Raw genomic sequence first — 18,718 nt, 5'->3', positions numbered from 1 at the left:
TAATTATATTGTGATTGCTATCTGGTTTTATTACCCTTTTTCTTATTTTCTGACATGATTTGGGAATGAGATGATTCAAAAGCCAAGTGTAGAGAACTGCTAGACTTGGAAAACCAACATAGATTTAAGGTGTACAGTTAGAGCTAGTGAAGCATATTTTAGTGTCACATGTAAGTGGAATTTCAGCTTTCAGGTAGCATAAAATATTAACCTTTCACTCTAGCGTTCATGAGCTATTGGCTGTTAAAATGCATGTGGGAAAAGACTGTAAGGCTTTATTTGTTGGCCTGTACAAATGCTTTCCAAATCAATATGCTTTTCCAAAAATTATTCCCAGAATATAGAGCAGGCACAGGAAAAACCGTGTCCTTGAGTAATTGAAGCACAAAAAGGAAAAAAATAAACAACCATAAGCATGGCTCTTAGTTGGTCAGCCTGTCTGCTCAAGAGTCAAATGATCATGCACTTGTGCATGTGCACTTAAGCACATTTCCCATAATAAATGTAGGAGCTCAGTTATCTCATGATGTATTTTTATTAGGACTGTAAAAAAGTGGTATAAGAGAGGGATCAAACAGATACTTTCTCAGACCCTAAAAATTTCTGTGCTAAGGGGTGATTTTTAATCTACTGTCCTAGAGTAGGCATAGTGTCCAGTCCTTTCTGGAATCAGTGAATTTTTTAACATAATAGTTTTAGGTTTGTTTGTTTGTTGTTGTTTTCAAGTGAAGAAAGTTTATGCATTGTTTGTTTTTTATTCCCATAAAGTCCTTTATTTTTGACTGCACACTACATAAACATGCATTACCCACACTAAATTGTATAGATCCATATATACACATTTGTATAGGCTTTTAGCTCTATTTATTTATCTATCTATCTATCTATCTATCTATCTATCTATCTATCTATCTATCTATTTATTTATTTACAACAAGTTCTGAAGTAGCAGAAAGGCAGATTTTGTAAAAGATAATGAAAAAGAAAAATAATAATATCAAATTAATTTTGTTCTTATATATACAATTTCCAGGAGCAAAGTGACAGAATTCTTTGTGTTAAGGATTGCTGACTTTGGGCAAAGTTGACTAAATGATAGAAAATTTGGGGAGAAATTTATGTAGAAACTCTTTAAACCTCTTTAAATATCAAATGGTTCAGTGAAGAATGCAGGATTTAGATTTGTTAATAGTTTTCCAAAATGTCTGCAAAGGAAATTTACTGAGAATCAGTCTTTGTTGAAAAGGTAAGTGAATTTTGGAAACACAGGTCCTTATAAACTTCCTCTGTGGATAGCTGCCTGATGATGTTACAGACAGAAAACCAACGACAACATAAAAAGCCACAACACTTGATGTGCCATTTTATGTGATGGCTGAGTCAAACAATAACTCAAAGGAAACAAATTAATACCACGGGAAAGCTTCACTACCTTTTCATTTTTTCTTCTTCTCCCAGCCATGATATCCTGTCCCACCCTTCTTCCAGATTTGGTGTTTATTTTTTTATTGAATTAAGCTTATTCTATTAGATAAATGACAAGAATTAACATAATGTATCATGAACACGGCAGCAAATACTTATTATTTTTCTCTTCCCAACTTTGTTTTCTGCCAGCTAACGTTTAAAAGCAGTTCACCATCCAACTGATGCTAGAGCCCGCATGAAATAAACAACTGGAAAGAGAGAGGTGGGAGGTAGCGGGACAACCTCTCCACCTTGATGGCAGCAAGCTGCCCTTTTCGCTGAATGCACCTCCCAGCACCAAGCCAGAGATTGTGAAATGGTATCCTGAGACCATGATCACAGTGGAGGTTATCAACACAGGATGGTATCAGGAGAAGGTCCTTAAGGCAGTTCATGCCATGCAAAAGGAAACATATAATCAAGCATTTTCAGCACAGTGCATGAGCGTCAGAGCACAGCAACATGATCTCAGACAGAAACTGTGGAAGTGAGCAGCTGGTAAGAGACTAAACAGTGCTCAGCTTCTATTTGGATACTGCATAGATATTTTTCTATCTCATTTTTTAAAGCGGTTCCTTTCAAGCAACCAGGTAAGAACAAAAGCATAGAGACTGTATTTGCCCTTAGGCCTAATATTTCAAGAATTCTCTTGAGCAACAGAAGACTGGAGTATAAGTCTTTGGTACCAGGAAATAACAAGCAAATTACTTCAAGACAAGAGGTTAGAAAAGACACATCTCTGAAAGACTATAAGTCACCTGGCATGAGTACTATCAGGAGTTCAAGTGTTGAGCAGAATCAGTAAGAGAATTGTGAATTCACAGTGATGTTCAGCTTTTCTTGAGAATGCTCCGAACTCTGACTTGGAATCATCCTTCTTTACTATTAAAAACTGCAAAGTGTAGGAATACAGTTTCAATCTTGGCTGTACTCAGGATCTCCAGGTTCACTTACGTATATACAGGAATTGTTCTTTTCATACTTTTTAAACAAATAAAAATTACTTTATCTTTTCATTAGAAACAAAAATACTAAGAATAATGTAAAAAAATAACAATATATAACAAAGGACTAGAAGCTATGTGTCTGAGGAAAAAGTTAAACCCCATTTAGTCTTCAATAAAAACAAAACAGCCTACCATAATCATTTACTGCATGTACTTTAGCACAATTAGCAGTCTGAGTGCTCTGAAGAGCTTCTGGATTGTGTTAATATGGAGGCTCAATTTCATTCCACAGAACAGTGATTTCTCCAATAGTTTCTGGTTGCCTGTGAGGGACATAATGTTCTTTTTATGTACATTCATAGAATTATCCTTTTGGTTAATAATTAGAGCTTAAATCCAACACGTAATTGTTACTGTTGTTTACTTTTTTTTTTTTTTTAAGTTAAATAGGTTGAGCTAATTATAGCAAGCTATAAATCCAGCTATGCATACATTTAAACATGCATTAAAACCCATTTAAAATGTGTTTGTGTTAATTACATATGTCAAAATTTATACTATGTGAAAAATAATTCACAACAAAAGGTTTACAGTACAGTAGAAAATGTTCAGATCTTTAGTGACTAATTTATGCTTTTGAGTGTTCAGTCTAGATGTTATTAATTCCTTTTTGCATTAACAGGAAACATTAAATGTCTCTGTTTTACAGCACTAGAACAGGTTAGAAAACTGCAAAGGATTAATTAATTCTTTCTGGAATTAGATTGTAAAATAGTTGCCCAAGCACAGATGAGTAGATGAGTAGCATTCCAGAAAAAGATAAAAATGAAATTAAGGGACATGAAAGACAAGCAAATACTAATTACCTTCTTACAATTTGCCTCAGTACTCTGTAGCAAAATTGCAGTTAAATAAGGGTACTGGAATATTGTCAAAAAAGTTCTACTTACAAAAAAAATTCAGTTTTAAAGAAAAAGTCTTAAACGTTGGTGTTTAGTAAGATCATTATTCACATAGTTTACATTGATATTACTTTCAAAGAAATCTAGCTTCTTTTATCCAGTGACAGAAAATGACTTGATGGATTGTAAATGCATAGAACTTGATGGTTCAGTTGCAGTAGATACTAAAGTGTTTATACTGGGCCAACTACTCTTTGCTGAAGGCAATTTCTGTAACTCTGATAGCATCAACAGAATTATGCACAGTCTATCCATGGACAAGGGTACACAGCTTCTTCAGGAAGCAGGAACAATCTTCAGTGCGATGGTCAAGAGTAAACTATGGAGGGATGCAAATATTATTATTATGGGGAATGCAAATAGCTTGTGAATATTTTAACAAGCTGGTTGCATTCTTCTTCTAGGTAGCTCCTGAAGATGGGGGGAGCTGTTAACGTTGTTCAGTCATCTTTACAGAAGTAAAAATCAGCATATGTTGGCTAATAATTTCATTGAATCAACAGCTGTCTTACATATTTATACATAATAAAGACAGTAAAAGGTAAAAATTTACATAAGGTAAAAAGCACTTAACAGTAGTCCTGGTCTATTTTTCATTTAGACATTTCAGAATTCTGCTTAAAATTGTCATTCCAAGAAGCAATAGCTTATCTAACTATAGCGTGTTTGTTCCAAAGTAATCAATTTATTTATTTTTTGAGTCAAGGAGTAGCACAGACAGTTCTAATGTGAAAGAATTACAACTGTTATCATCAAAGGACTGTTGCTGGGTCAAGCTGGGAGTACGAGAAGTTAGAGTAGTAGGAGAAATTCAGTGTGAGATAGCAACTTGCAGAAATTCAAATTCCATAACAACAAAGTGGTTATAAAGCAGATATATTTTTTATTACGTGGCTGCACACACACACTGGGTGCCTAGGGAGAAGCCTCTCCTAGCCGCAAAGTGACAGTTTAAGGATATTTATAGAGACAAGTTATACATATGCAAGAATAGGAGGGGATATTACAATTGATTCTAAGAAACTAGGCATAGATTATTCTTATATTACAATTAGGAGGACATATTACAATTCATTCCAAGAAGTTATTATATTTTCCACCCCAATTGCTGAGTAATAGTGACTTGCCAGTTTTTTTCCTTGCTGTAGTGGCACAGTCTGAACCACTAAGTGAGCACGTGTGCCTGAAGTAGTGCAAGAGAGATAAGGCTGCAATCCTTGGCTTGCCCCCCCTCGACTCTAAACAGGTGCCCAGTTACAAGTTGCTGCAGGTCAATCACAGAAGCTACTGAAATAGCACAGAGGCAACACATACAAGTAATATATTTAATTTTTAGAAATTGTGACAATGGTTAATAATGACTTCTGCTACACAGCAGCACAGCAGACACTCCGTAGATAGTACTCATTTTGTAATGAACTGTTTATTTACAGGAGTGCCATTTTCTGTGGTCTCTGGAGTATAAATCAAGTTCATACACATCAATAAAATTTACTAGTGTCAAGGAAAAAGCAGTCACAACTGTCTGTTTTCAGCTCTTGCCAGTTACTGACAAACAGCAATAAAGCCACAGATCAACAATCAATAAATGACTGCATTATCTTCTTCAAACCAGTGAATTAATGTGTTGTTTAAATTCTCCCTATTTTATTATTTATTTATTTGTTTATTTGTTTATTTATTTATTTATTTAAGAAGCTATAGAGGATAATGTAATTTTAAAAGTGTGGATTAACTGGAATATTTGCACATTTAATGCCACATAGTTTAACCTTTCCAATTTTTTTCCAAATTATTTTATTATTATTATTATTATAAGGAATTCATATATATTCCTTCAATGAGGAGGATTTTTGCCACAGCTCTATGACGGAGCAGATGATAAATTTCTCCTTGTGGTCTCCTCTTATTAAAGATGGTGATCTAGCTCTGAGCACAACTGGGCCCCTCCATCTCTCCCAGTATGATTTTCTCCTCACTCAGCACAGCATGCTGGAAACCATCCTCAAAACAAAACAAATCAAAACAGAAACAAAAACAGAAAAAAGAAATTTAAAAAAAAAAATCCATTCATTGCTTTATACAACAAGAACAATAATAAAAACACACACACAAAAAAAAACAGACTTGTATAAAGAGTCAGACCATGTAAGAAGAGGTTTTGAAAAAAATAATCTGAAAAGTTTAAAGATAAATTTTTGTAAAAAATTATTGTTAGTGCTTTCCACTGTCATGTTTTCCTTCTTATAAGAGCTCATCAGTTCTTTGCACATGATTTGCCGAGGCAAGAACACTATTGCCCCAAGAGAAACACTACTATATGACTTTTAGAAATGACATAATATGTATTTAAAGACTCTTCTCACAAGTATGTCAAAAAATTGTCTAACATTACCAGGTTTAGGTTTACAAGTTTTTTTTCATGGGAAAGAAAAGCAGAGAATCCCAGAAATTTATCTTTCCTTGCAAAGACATCAGAGACAAAAACAACATCAAAACCAGTAAAGGAAAATGAAGAAAACAAGCAGAAGCAGAGCAGAACAAACTTTAAAATGGCAAGCAGCAGATAATAGTTAATTGAAAAGGGGCTGTTTGAATATACAAAGTATTTAATCGTAGTAGTTGGAAACTAAGTTAAAATGAAAAATTGTTTCCAAACTTGCTGTGACACAAATCAGTGCAAAGTCCACAGGAGAGAAACTACAATAACAGTAGTTAAGACCATAGAATCATAGAAGTGTAGAATCGCCTCGGTTGAGAATAACCTCAAATATCATCTAGTTTCAATCCCCCTCTGATAGGTGACAACTTCTTCCTAATATCTAACCTAAAACTCCTGTTTCAGTTTAAAACCATTTCCCCTTGTCCAATCACTATCCACACACATAAACAGTTGTCCTTCCTTCTTTATAGACTCCCTTCAAATACTGGAATATTTCCTCCCACTGCCCTCATTTTATTCCTTACAAAGTGTGGATTAGGTTTAATTCTCATTCTTATAACTAAAACAAAGTTAGCCATTGAGACTGAGAAAATAACTGAAGGAGGTGAAATGAAATACAGAATCAAATCACTCAGTCGGCAAATCAACATGTGACAGACTTTTTTTTACTTACCACTGTCTGGCCAAATGGATCTATTATGAAGTTTGGTAACATATATGTTTACTTTGTGAGTATTACAGTATGTATACTCACATATTATAAAATTGTTACAATTTTTATTTTAATAACTGTCACTGTTATATATGAGAAATGGCAACTGGAATTAGATTTCTGTCTAATTTTCCATGTCAGAACTGCAGTTGAGAAGGAGACTAGGAACTTCCATTCCTGTTCTTTTCACAAATATCAGATAGTGTGACAAAACACAATTCAAAGTGACCATAAACTTCTATTAAGTAAGAGATTTATCTCCAAGCTTCTAAGAGCTATACATAGCTCTCTTGGAAAAGGGGTGTTAGATGCAGTAAAAAATTATTCTCTTAAAAGCTCCTATAAGAACAAGTATACTAGATCTCATATTTTAAAGGGCAATCATAACCTGAAAAGCATAGCCAATTTACTTCTTTCGACTTTCACAACTTTATTATCTCCTAAATATATACTGCCTGACAAATTATATCCTTGACCTTTTCATGGTAAAGCATCTTTGTATGTCATAGGAATATTAAAAGCAAAGCAGATTCTACAGTTTGTACAGGCAAACACGCAATTGATTATTCTTAAAGTGTTTCATGTGTCCTTTCAAAGTTCTTGCTTTTTCTTCACTGCAGATTATGAGTGGCAAGAGCACCTCTATACATAAGTCACTGTATGTGTGCATCAATTTGTTTAAGTTACTGTGTAAATAACAGATCTTTTAAACTATAATAACTTTGGGTCTAGGTTTAATTTGATTGGTTTGCATTTCCTATTGGTTTTGTTCTGTAGCTGTTTGGTATTGTTGCACGATGTCACTGACTAAGCAAGATCTTTTTCAACTGTTTAATTGATTGGAGTATTATTGGTACATACATTGAGTTGAACTGATCCAGGAACACTGTATCACTTAAAAACTTACTTTCAGAATTTTTAATTTGTCATTGATAAATGAAGAAAAAGAAACTTCTCATACATAGGTATTTAAAGGCTGTTTTACCTTTCTAATTTTTTTTCCTTTTTGATGTTGTTGCTGTCTTATTGAGGCCAACAGAAACTCAGTGAAAGAGCTTTTAAAGAATATCTTTCAAATCTCAAAATAAATAAATAAATAAATAAATTAATTAATTAATTAATTAATAATAATAATAAAATTAAATTAAAAAAAATCTGTTTGTTTTTATAAACGTCTTTGTGATTCTTAAACATTTCAGTTTTGTGCATTTGTGTGTTCCCATATATTTTTGTATTTTGAGGTGTTTCAAATTTTGTGGTCATTTGGGTTTGCCTAGCATTGTGGCTGATATACTGGGAGAGGAATGGTGCTGGAAATAAGTCTGTATAATCTGACTGAAAAAAATAATAAAATACAGTATATTTGCACTTAAATATCTTTCCCACTTTCTTTTTTTTTCTTTGTTTTTTTTTTCCTTTTTTTCAAATGAGTCCAGTAAACTGCCAAAGCCAGAAACAATACAATGAACAACATATGATGTTTTAGACCATCAATTTTGTGCTTTCACTTGCCAGCAAATCATTGAACAGCCACATCTGGTTGAGCTACCACTGAGTTTACAGTGAGGTTCTCCCAGAATAAAAATAAGGGCTTAATATGCTTTTTCACTGAACAATATACCTCAGAAGGATATCAAAGAATCACTGAATCACCAAAGTTGGAAGAAACATCCAAGATCATCCACTCTAGCTGTCAATCTACCACCAATATTACCACACTAAACCACTGTATGGGAGATTGGTAATCACAGTGTGAACCACTGATTAATCAGCTGAGGCAAGTGTGGGGTCAGCTGCAGGAGCACAGGTGAAAGTTATGTAGCTGTGCTCCCGGGAGGGGTGAAGTTCGACTCCACCTACTCTGAGACCTCATTTAAGGGCTGACCCTCACTGAGGCAGCATCTCTTGGAGATCACTTGCTAGTGAAGATTGACTCAGCTCCTAGTGTCATCACTGGTGAGTTCCCTTTTTTCCTTATACCTTCTATACTTCTACTACTATCTTTGTAGTTACCATTCTTGTTAACGCCTGTATAATTACCACCAGTACAACCTTGTCCCTTAGTACAACATTCAGATTTTTCTTGAACACCTCCTGGAATGGTGATTCTACCGCTTCCCTAGGCAGCCTATTCCAGCAGATGACCACCATTTCAGAGATTAAATGTTTCCTAACATTCAACTTGAATTTTGGTGCAACTTGAAGCCATTCCCCCTAGTTCTGTTACTAGTTATGATGGAGAAGAGGCCACCTTGCTACAACCTTCTTGAAAGTAGTTGTAGAGATTGATAAGGTCTTCCCTGAGCCTCCTCTTCTCCAGACTGAACAATTCCAGTTTCCCAGCTCCACTACCCTTCTCTGGGCACACTCCTGGGTCTCGACGTCTTTCTTGCAGTGAGGGGTTCAAAACTCAATACTGTATGCAAGGTTCTGCCTCAGCAGAGCTGAGTACAGGGGTATGACTGCCTCCCTGATTCTGATGGCAACACATATATGCCATTGGCTTTCTTGGGTACATGGACACACTGCTGTCTCATGTCCTGCTGAGCATCAGTCAGAACTCCCAGATATATTTCTCCTACACAATCTTCCAGCCACCCTGCCCCAAACCTTTAGCATTGTCTGGGGTTGCTGTGGCCAAAGTGCAGGACCCAGCACTTGGTCTTGTTGAACCTCATTCCAGTGGCCTCAGCCCAGCTAAACAGCCTGTCCAGATCCCTCTACAGGGCCTTCTTACCTCCAGGCAGATTGACATGTCCTGCCAACTTGGTGGCATTTTTAAATATATTGAAGGTGCACTCAATGTTCTCATCTAGGTCATCAATAAGGATATTAAACAGGATAGCCCTTAGTACCGACCCCTGGGGAACACCACTCATAACCAGTCACCAACTGGATGTGACTCCATTCACCACCTCTCTCTTGGCCTGGCCATCCAGCCAGTTCTTTACCCAACAAAGAGTGTACTTGTCAAAGGCACAGGCTGCCAGCTTCTCCAGGATAACGCTGTGAGAAACAGTGCTGAAAGCTTTGCTGAGGTCTAGGTAGACTACATCAACTGCCTTTCCCATATCACTTGATCACAGAAGGAGACTGTGTTGGTTAACCAGGACCTGTTTTTTTTGAGCTCATGCTGGTTGGTCCTGATCCCCTGGCTGTAGCATACACACCACATGAACTCACTGAAGACAATCTGCTCTATAGATTTTCCTGGCACAGAGGTCAAGCTGATGGGCCTGCAGTTCCTTAGATCCTCCTTATGACCCTTCTAATATATGGGAGTCACACTGGCAAGCCTGAAAAGCTTTGGGATTCTCTGATTGACAAACTTTTTCTGGCAATAACTTTTTCAGTATCACATCTGAGAACAAATCAAAATTAAAGTGTTCTCATATGTAAAATGCTGCAGGAACTTTCTGTATAAGTACCAAACTCTAAGTAATAAATGACTTTCTCTATCCATCTCAACACCTTTTTCTTCATTTTGTACTATTATGCAAAAAAAAAAAATCTTTTATATTAAATATCTACTTGATTAAAGTTTCCTTATCTGATATTCATTACAATTGTATGTCTGAAAATATCAAAGCTGATGTGATGCATATATATCAATTAGTAATTTATATATTAACTCAAAAAGACCACATAAAATCTTTACAGAGAATTTAAAATAACTAGATTTAAAATAACTAGGTAGAATATAATAATATATCTGAGCTGAGTGAAGAGAAGAATGAGAAAAAATCTGAAAAATGTAGAAAGTGTAATTCTAAAAATTTCTTACACAACAATCAAATGCAATGTAACTACTATTGCAGCCTCAGCAAGAAAGACTTGTGAGCATGAGTACATTAGCATGAAAAACCTCCAGCACTGGAATATATTAATCACTACAGACTACTCATTTCTATTTTCTTTCCTTTATTTTGCTTTCCTTCTATATTATTATCTTTCAGTTTCAAGTGCTCTTCATGCTTCTCTCACAACTTTTATTTTACTCTTTTTAAATAAACAGACTTATGACTACAAAAAGTCAATAACATTTTGAGTATTTTCATGGAAAACATAAAAAGAATAATTCATCATTTTACAAATAAAGGTTATAAAGGTTTGCCAAACTGTAAAGGCATACATCAGTACAGAAGATCAAAACATATGAAGAAAATATTATATCCTTTGGGACAGAAAGTGTTCAAAAAGTGTGTAAGCAGAAAAAAAAAAAAAGAAATAAAAAAAATTGTCATGTCTATTAGATGAAACAAGAAGCCAAACATAAGATGGTGATGATTCAATGACAGAAAAAATCCAGAATGAAACTGAAAGCAATACATCCCATTGATAAAACATGAGAAATATCAACAAGAAAGCCAAAATCATAGAACAATCTTCTTGACTTTTCTTACATAAACATTTTTTCCAATGAAATGACAAAACAATTCTGCTTTTCCCTCCTTCAAAATAACACAAAAAGCTAATCTATTTCTGATTTTGAAACAGGATATTCAAGAACAATATTAAGAAGTACTGAATGACTGTGCATACATAATATCATCATTTCGTGATCATGAAAGTTTTTTCATATTTGCATTTTCAGTTCATTGCATAATGTTATCTGATTTTCTTTGGGTTTACTGTGGTTTACAGCAAACTTTCAACCATTTTTAAAGCTTTGCTTTATAAATGTATAATTCATTACAAGGTATTAAGTAATAAAACACTTCAGTATCTCAAGATTCTCTGATCTGTGAGGGAGCAATGAAAAACAGAAATGCTGAAAGCTATTTTCTTACAAAAGATCAACTGCATATATTACCTCAGAAAAGATTTTAGTCTATCAAGACCTTTGAGATGAAACACAAAGACTATTTCTATGTGTTCAACATCTGATATAACTATTAGGCAATTAGGTATTGCCGTACCACCCAGTGCTGCCAAAATACTAATGCAAACAAGTCATTCTTTATTCCATGTGCTTATACTAACATTAGCCATTATAAAAATTGATTTAGATGCATTAAAACAGAAGGTGTAAATTATTTCATCAAATCCTGTTCTTACTGATCTTGGGCAAGTTAATCAACACATTATAGCTGTTCATATAGCCTCGTGAAAAATGAGAAAATATTTTTCTGCTGGGACTTTGAGGTCAGAGAGAAGATATAACTCCTGGCAAGGTCACCTGACTGGGCTCTTCTCTTCGTCACTCTTCTCCTTTGCCTCTTCCTGGCTACTGCCCATTCCAACTGCATATCAAGTCAGTATTACTGTAAGGCCTACAGGTTTCACATACTCTTTAATTATATTTAATTTATTAGCTTCAATTCTAATTATATTGTATTATAGTATGTTATCTTGTATTCTAATATCATATTTAGTAAATTAGTTCGTTTCTCCTCAGATCATTGCTGATGTTTTTAATTATTTTGGAGTCCCCTGTTTCCCTTTCCTGAAGGCGCTGATTTTGCTAAATCCCTCCGCCCCACTGGTTAAAGAACTGGGCCAAACCAGAACTATTGAATGTCATGGTTTTTTTGTTTGTTTGTTTGTTTTGTTGTTGATGTTTGTTTGTTTGTCTGTTTTATTTATTTATTTATTTTGTAATTTGTAATTTTTTGGCTTATTTTAATCTAGGAACCAATGGGCTTATTTTTTCTTTGTCAATTATATTATCCAACTGGACTGCTTCTGTAGTTCATTACATAGTTAGATAGTAAAACAGATTATCTGCCATTTTTTGGTGTCTGTTAGTGGTTTATAGCAGATGTAATTGATGTAAGAAGCTCTTATTCATTTAGGTGAGAAAAAACAATATTAAAAAATGCATGTCTTTCAGCCAAACTTATTATATATGGTTGCTTTTTTTATTTGTTTGATTCTCATTGGCTATTCAACAATAGCAAAAAAATATCTGTAAAATACCCAGTGTACGTTTCTCAAGGAAGAAAAATAGCTGACTTCATATTACTTATAAAGTTTCTACTTGTCAAAAAACAACAAAAAACCAAAGCAAAACAGTAAAAAGAAAGTAAATTATAACCACCTTCAGCACTCTCTAAGCATATTCATGTATTTATTGTAATACACTGAAAGAGAAATTCTATGTAGATACACTAATATAACCTGATGTTCTTCTCCAGTGTTTGGGCAGAAACAGTTGGCTTTAAAAAAGGCTATTAAAAAGGTTTGTGTGATAACTTATAAGAATTGTTTCCATAATTCCTATTTAGTGATGTCTGAATCAATGTGCCCTTGATTTTAGTCTGAATCCACACTTTCTCTTGGCTTCAAGAATGTTTTTGCCCAAATTCATCTTGTCTGCTGACTTGCACAGTCTAATACACTGTAATAGATATTATATCTGACTCATATCACATCTATTATATCTTGATATCCTTTCCTATTATGAGCAATTGCTCATTTAAAATGTATATATATATATATATACATCACAAAAGGGGAAGATTGTATAAAAAATTCATTATTTTTTAAAGAGCTCTTATTAGGAAAACATAGGAATGTATTTTGTCTCTCAGTATGGAAATCAGTACTTGTTCTTTTTTTTTTTTTTAATGTGGTACTTGACAAATAACTGGGATTCATAATTATATGCATTAGAAGCAGGATGTAGCTGTGAAAAGTGAGATAAAGGTTATTTTTAAAACCATAAGGAAGGTTTAGTTACAGGCAATATATAATTTTACTTGGTAATTCAAATACAATACTGTTTACCTCATTTTATTTTTTATGTAACTATTTTTCCCAGAGATTATCATACAAGAAATTTTCCTAATTAAATATGTGGCTATAATTTGGAAAGAAATAAACAAAACAATACAAAACAAAAACAACTTTTAAAAAATTCTGTTCTTTGCAAGAGAATTTGCCTGGGAAAAAAACAAAACAATCAAAAAACATTTATGTAATGGTAGAAAGATTTAACCATATTTTTGTTTTTCTTTCAGTTCCTATCCTCACACAAAATGTTCTTGATTTACTGTTGAATCACTGCTATAGTCTTTAACCAACTGGGCTAGTGTTGAGCTTTTTCCAGATCTAGATGTTCTAGATAAGAACTGTAGGTGCTTCATAAAGGGCATGTCAGAAGGCCTTAGATTCAAACCTCCAGACATATCTTATACTTTCATCATAATCAATTTTCTTAATGAAGTTAGTAAAATGAAGTGTTATACTATTTCACTCCTTCACAAAACCCTTGATTGGAATAAATAATTTTAGACCTATTTACACATTAAAAAGTCTTGGAAAAATAAGGAGATCTGCTTCATTTTGAAAAGCACTTATGAAAATGCTGTGGGTAATATTTCAAAGGAATGAATGTAATTTTAGGTTTTCATAACATGTTATTTATTTTTTCACTCAGTGGTTTAGCCACCAGGAGGGCCGAATTGTGAATGGATTTGCTTGGGTATTATGTGTTGAAAGGCACTATTAAGCAGGTACTGTTAAGCTCTTTATTATCTTACATTGTTTGCCTTTTGTTTGGATGTTATCCCCTTGCTCATTTGGTCTGTAATCTTAGTAATAGCTTATTACTGCTTATGCTTCAATAATTGGTCTTTCTTACTGCTGTGAATTAGCCAGGATTAATTCATTTATACCAGACAGGTCTGTGCCTAGTAGTGTTCCTAAAGGATCCCTGATGGCATGTTTCATTTTATTTTTCCACTTTATTTTAGTCAGCTAAATTGAAACAAAGCTTACTACCACTAATGAAGATGTACTTGAATTTGCAATCCAATCTGATAATGTGTCATGCTCTTAATGACAGTAGTGTAAACAGTGTAACAAAAGGTTGATGTATTAGGCAAAAAGATGCAATATACTACAGACGCTGCTTCTTCATAACTATTTTAAGTGATAGGAAGAACATCAGAGCTGAGATATATACTCCATATGACTTCTCACTCTCCGGGGCTGCTGCGCATGTAAGGGGTGTTTTCCCTTGCTCCATTTTTGTGAGATCAGTTTCACAACTGACCATGCAGGTAAAATGGCTCCACTACCTGAATCACCTTCCCTGTGACCTCCAGAGCTGGGCTAGCAGGAGGGGAAAAATAATTACGTTACAATATTTTAAGTCAAAATTAAAACACAAGATATTAGAACTGCTAAAATGCAACTTAAGATCTCTTTTTATTACAGGGGTGTAAATTGGAAGGAGGCATGCAAGCTGTTAAACGTTTCACTGCTTTAGTTCATAGATTTTCTCTATAAGTGTAATTCTACATTTTTGCAAAGTTTTACAGAAATCTTGAACTCATAATAATGATTTGGCACTATGACTGTTCTTTTTAATTCTTACCCCCTTTCTTGGCAATACTTTTTAAGTATATATTGCCTGCATTTTTCACTACTTCTGTCTTTGGAAGACCAACTTTTCTGACTTGTGTTTTTTTATTTCACTGCAGAAAAACAAGATACCCAGTAGTAAAACTACTCATAATAAATGTAGCCATTTTTAGAGTGAGTTCCACATGCCCTCTGGAGTTCTGTTTTAACTGTCCATCCTATAAGATCTCTAATTTCCCTGACGGTACAAATTCATACTACTTTTTTGTTGTTGTCCTCAGCTATTATTGCTGAGCTTTAACTCACCATGTTTACTGGTTAGCAAGATACTTGTTCCACCATGTTTCTGTCAGCTCTCTTATATCATTTTTCTGTGTTAGTCACAGCTTCCAATTTCTCTTTGTTTGTCCTTCATGCTTCTTGTGTTAGCATGCAGGTATTTTATTATATTTGATCTATGCTTGAATGCTCTCTGGGATTGATGTACTGGCATCCTTGTCAACTATTTGAAGGTTCTTCCCAGCCTACTATTAAAGAAATTTTATTTCTTCTTATTATTATTGTACTGAAGAATATTATTTACTTAATAAATGTAATTGATCTAGCCATTAAATTAGTTACCCGAACTAAGCAATTGATCTGAATTGAAAAGTTAACTCTTGGTGACTTAGAAATGCTGAAACAGAAGTACAGTGCACTTTAAAGAGAGAGAGAGAAAGAAGAGAAAGAGAGATTGAGAGGGATTCAGTAAGCAATCTGGTGTCATAGCATGGTACACAATGTACCTGTGTTAATCCCTGCAGTGTTATAACTTGTGCAGTGCTCCAATACAGCCTGAAATTGCATGACAGAAAGTGGAAGGACCTTAACTTCTCTCACTTATCTTTATACAAGAAAGCCTTTCTGAAATAGAGATGGAGACAGAGTTTGAACATTTGTGTCCTAGGCTGTGCTAGGCTATAAATACTATTGACTGAACACCAGCTAGAAGGACACGCTTCCTGCAGCCTTGTTCTGGCCAGGCTGTGATGGTGAGTGCCAGTCCTGTGATACCAGGCCCAGGTCACATCCCATCCACAGGGCCCCAGGTGTAAAGGAGATGAGTGATGGACAACAAAAAAAGATGGGGAATTATATAATTAGCTTTTCAATTCAAAATACTTGAAAATGAAAATGAAGGGGGAAAAAAAAAAAAAACAAACACAAAAAGAACCTCAAAATAAGGAAAAACACAACCGGACTTTGTGAAAATTAATAATGCACCTGAACTCAATGTAATCCAAATAAAATGTTGTTGATCTTTCTCATATGATACATATGGGCAAAATTTTTGAAAGCAGAAGCCACCTTCCATCAGCCAGCTGTGGTCAGATTTTGCAGCTACAGGTATAAACCTTTGTGGCAGAAATTATAGCTATCATTCACTATGACTGTTATCTTGCAGATGCAGCCATGTGGTTGGGTCCCAATGTTGTCATGTATTTCTCCTAAGCTAGCATGAGGAACAAAGACCAGATCAGGAACTTCAGACTGTTTTGTCTTAAGGGAAAAAGGGAAAATAATTAGAAGTATTGTTCTAGAGAATGCAGATAAGACTGGCTCATAAAATAAGAGCATTTGTTAAAATTATCAGGCAAATAGTTTAAAATTAATAAAAGGAATTGTTTTTTAATGCAATGAATAATTAGACTGTGAAATTTACTGTTAAATATTAGTGATACAAATTAGCTGAGCAAGAATATGAAAAGGTTTATAGACTGTCTGTGAATGAGAAGCAGATAAGCAATTCTATATATATATAAATATATATATATATATGTGTGTTTTATTTATAACACCCGCTGAAATTCTCTTGTAATTCAGTAATGTTGAAAATTCTCATTAAAAATATCTGAAATGCTACTCTGGAAACTCTAAATATTTATATTATAACATTTCCCCCTATAGGAGTGTTAGTGAGACTAGCTGGATAGGAGTAGGTCAGAAACTATGTTATACTGACTGATGATCTAAGAAAAAGAGGGGGGAGGGGGAAAGAAAAAGAAAAAAAGAAAAAGAAAAAAAAGCCATAAAGTCATGTGATCCATACATGCCTTTCAAAACAATTTTACCAAAGTTCAAGAACAGAAGTTTGGAAGTTCGAAGTCCAGTCTATAAATCATTTTTTATGTAATCTAGAAGACCAACAAAGTGATAAAGTTCAAATGAAGTGTTTTTATTTCTCAAAGCAGGTTTTATTGGAGTGAAACAATAAATCGCTCAGATTTTGTTAGCAATATTATCAGTCCCACCACTATTTCTTTAACTTTTCCTCAATCTCACTTTGCAGAACATAGGCTGCCAAGGAATAACCTGTGTCTTGCAGAGTAGAAATTAAAGTGTTTTACTGAGTGGTATTTCATCAGGAAACATACACTTTCTTTGCTTCGGGAAACAGATAATTGTCTTTCATCAGATTTCGGTTCAAGGGGAGAGGGAGAGCTGGAAACCACAGCGAGTGACTAAGTGCATTATCCGGCAAGGTTCTGGTAGCAGGGAGCTGCAAAGGGGCCTCTGTGAGCAGAGCCCTGTTCTGCCCCACTTCCAGATCCTAGAAGAGGGACTCGCTGCTGCAGGAGCTGAGCCGTGACTGACGCCGGGTGCTTTGTGAGAGAGGAGTCACAGAAGGGAAACTGCCCTGCAGCTGCAGCTGGGATAGGAGCGCAAGACGTGGGAGGAAGAGCCCCGCAGGCACCGAGGTCAAAGCGGCAGGAGGGCAGGAGGCACTCCGGGAGCACGGCACCAGCTCCATGCAGCGCAGGAGATGCGCACGGAGACGGGGGCTGACCCCACGCAGCCCGCGGGCACAGCTCGGATCAGAGCTGTATGAGGCCTCGGAGGGGCTGCGGTGAGGAGCTGCCTTGGGGCAGTGCTGGGCGAGCGGGTGGGAAGCCCGTTCGGGGGAAGGACCCCACATGGAGTAGGGGCAGAGCAACCATAAAGGAGTGGAAGATGAAGAAATACTACCGGCTGTCTGCAGAGTCCATTCCCTGTTCCCGTGTACTGCTTAGGAGAGGAGTTAGAAGTAGCTGGATGGAGGAAGGTGTTTTGTTTTTAGTTTCTTTTCTAATCTGTTAGTAGCAGGCACTAAATTATATTAAACTCTCTATGCTGAGACTATTTGGTCTGTGATGGTAATTGGAGAGCAATCTCCCTGTCTTTATCTATCTCAACCCTTGAACACTTTTTCATCATGTCTTATCTCCCTTTGAGTTGAGGAGGGGGAGTGAGAGGGCAGTGAGGTAGAATTCAACCTGCCACCAGTGTGAAACCACCACCCTAGGCTGAAGTGTCAACCAAGTGTCATTGATGAAGAAAGGACAAAGTGAGGACACCCGTTCTGTTTCCTAAGTTTGTAGAAATAAATAAATAAATAAAGAGCATTCTTGTTTATGGAAACATAAACATTTTCAAAATATTCATCTATCCATTTCATTTTAATTTGTGGATGGGTTTATTCATGTATTCCTGTCTGGACACTGAATGATAAAGGAAAAAAAAATATATATACAAGAAATTGCAGCTTATGGCCCAAGCTTTACAACAAGTATTTAGAGAGCGCTCATCTTCAATTATAGTCACTGCATGCTTCTAAATAACATTTTCTCCTGCCATGGGACTGTTCAAAATGGACCGTTTCACCTCTTAGTATAAATTGTAACAGGAAAGAAGGAAGAGGAGACTTTCTTCTCTGATGCCAGTTTGTACCCCTTCCCTCTACCATTTCCTGTAAATACTGTTAAACTTGTACTGTTGAACCTGTCTGATGTTTTCTTGCCCCATTTTATTTGTGGATCCAGTTATAGAAATAAGATGTACCCAGCTGGGAAGTCTGCTA

At 35.3% G+C, this 18,718-nt stretch overlaps 1 long non-coding RNA gene across 1 annotated transcript; it reads left to right on the top strand.

The window, feature by feature from the left end:
• Positions 1–8,446: 8,446 nt before the first annotated feature.
• Positions 8,447–18,204, top strand: LOC107321344. The gene is made up of 3 exons (XR_001558544.1): positions 8,447–8,487; positions 13,913–13,988; positions 17,429–18,204. It is a non-coding gene; the product is annotated as an uncharacterized LOC107321344 (long non-coding RNA).
• The last annotated feature ends 514 nt before the right edge of the window (positions 18,205–18,718 follow it).

The sequence above is a fragment of the Coturnix japonica genome, chromosome 1 (assembly GCF_001577835.2).
Source record: "Coturnix japonica isolate 7356 chromosome 1, Coturnix japonica 2.1, whole genome shotgun sequence".
Lineage (NCBI taxonomy): Eukaryota > Metazoa > Chordata > Aves > Galliformes > Phasianidae > Coturnix > Coturnix japonica.
This window is presented reverse-complemented; position numbering and strand designations above follow the sequence as displayed.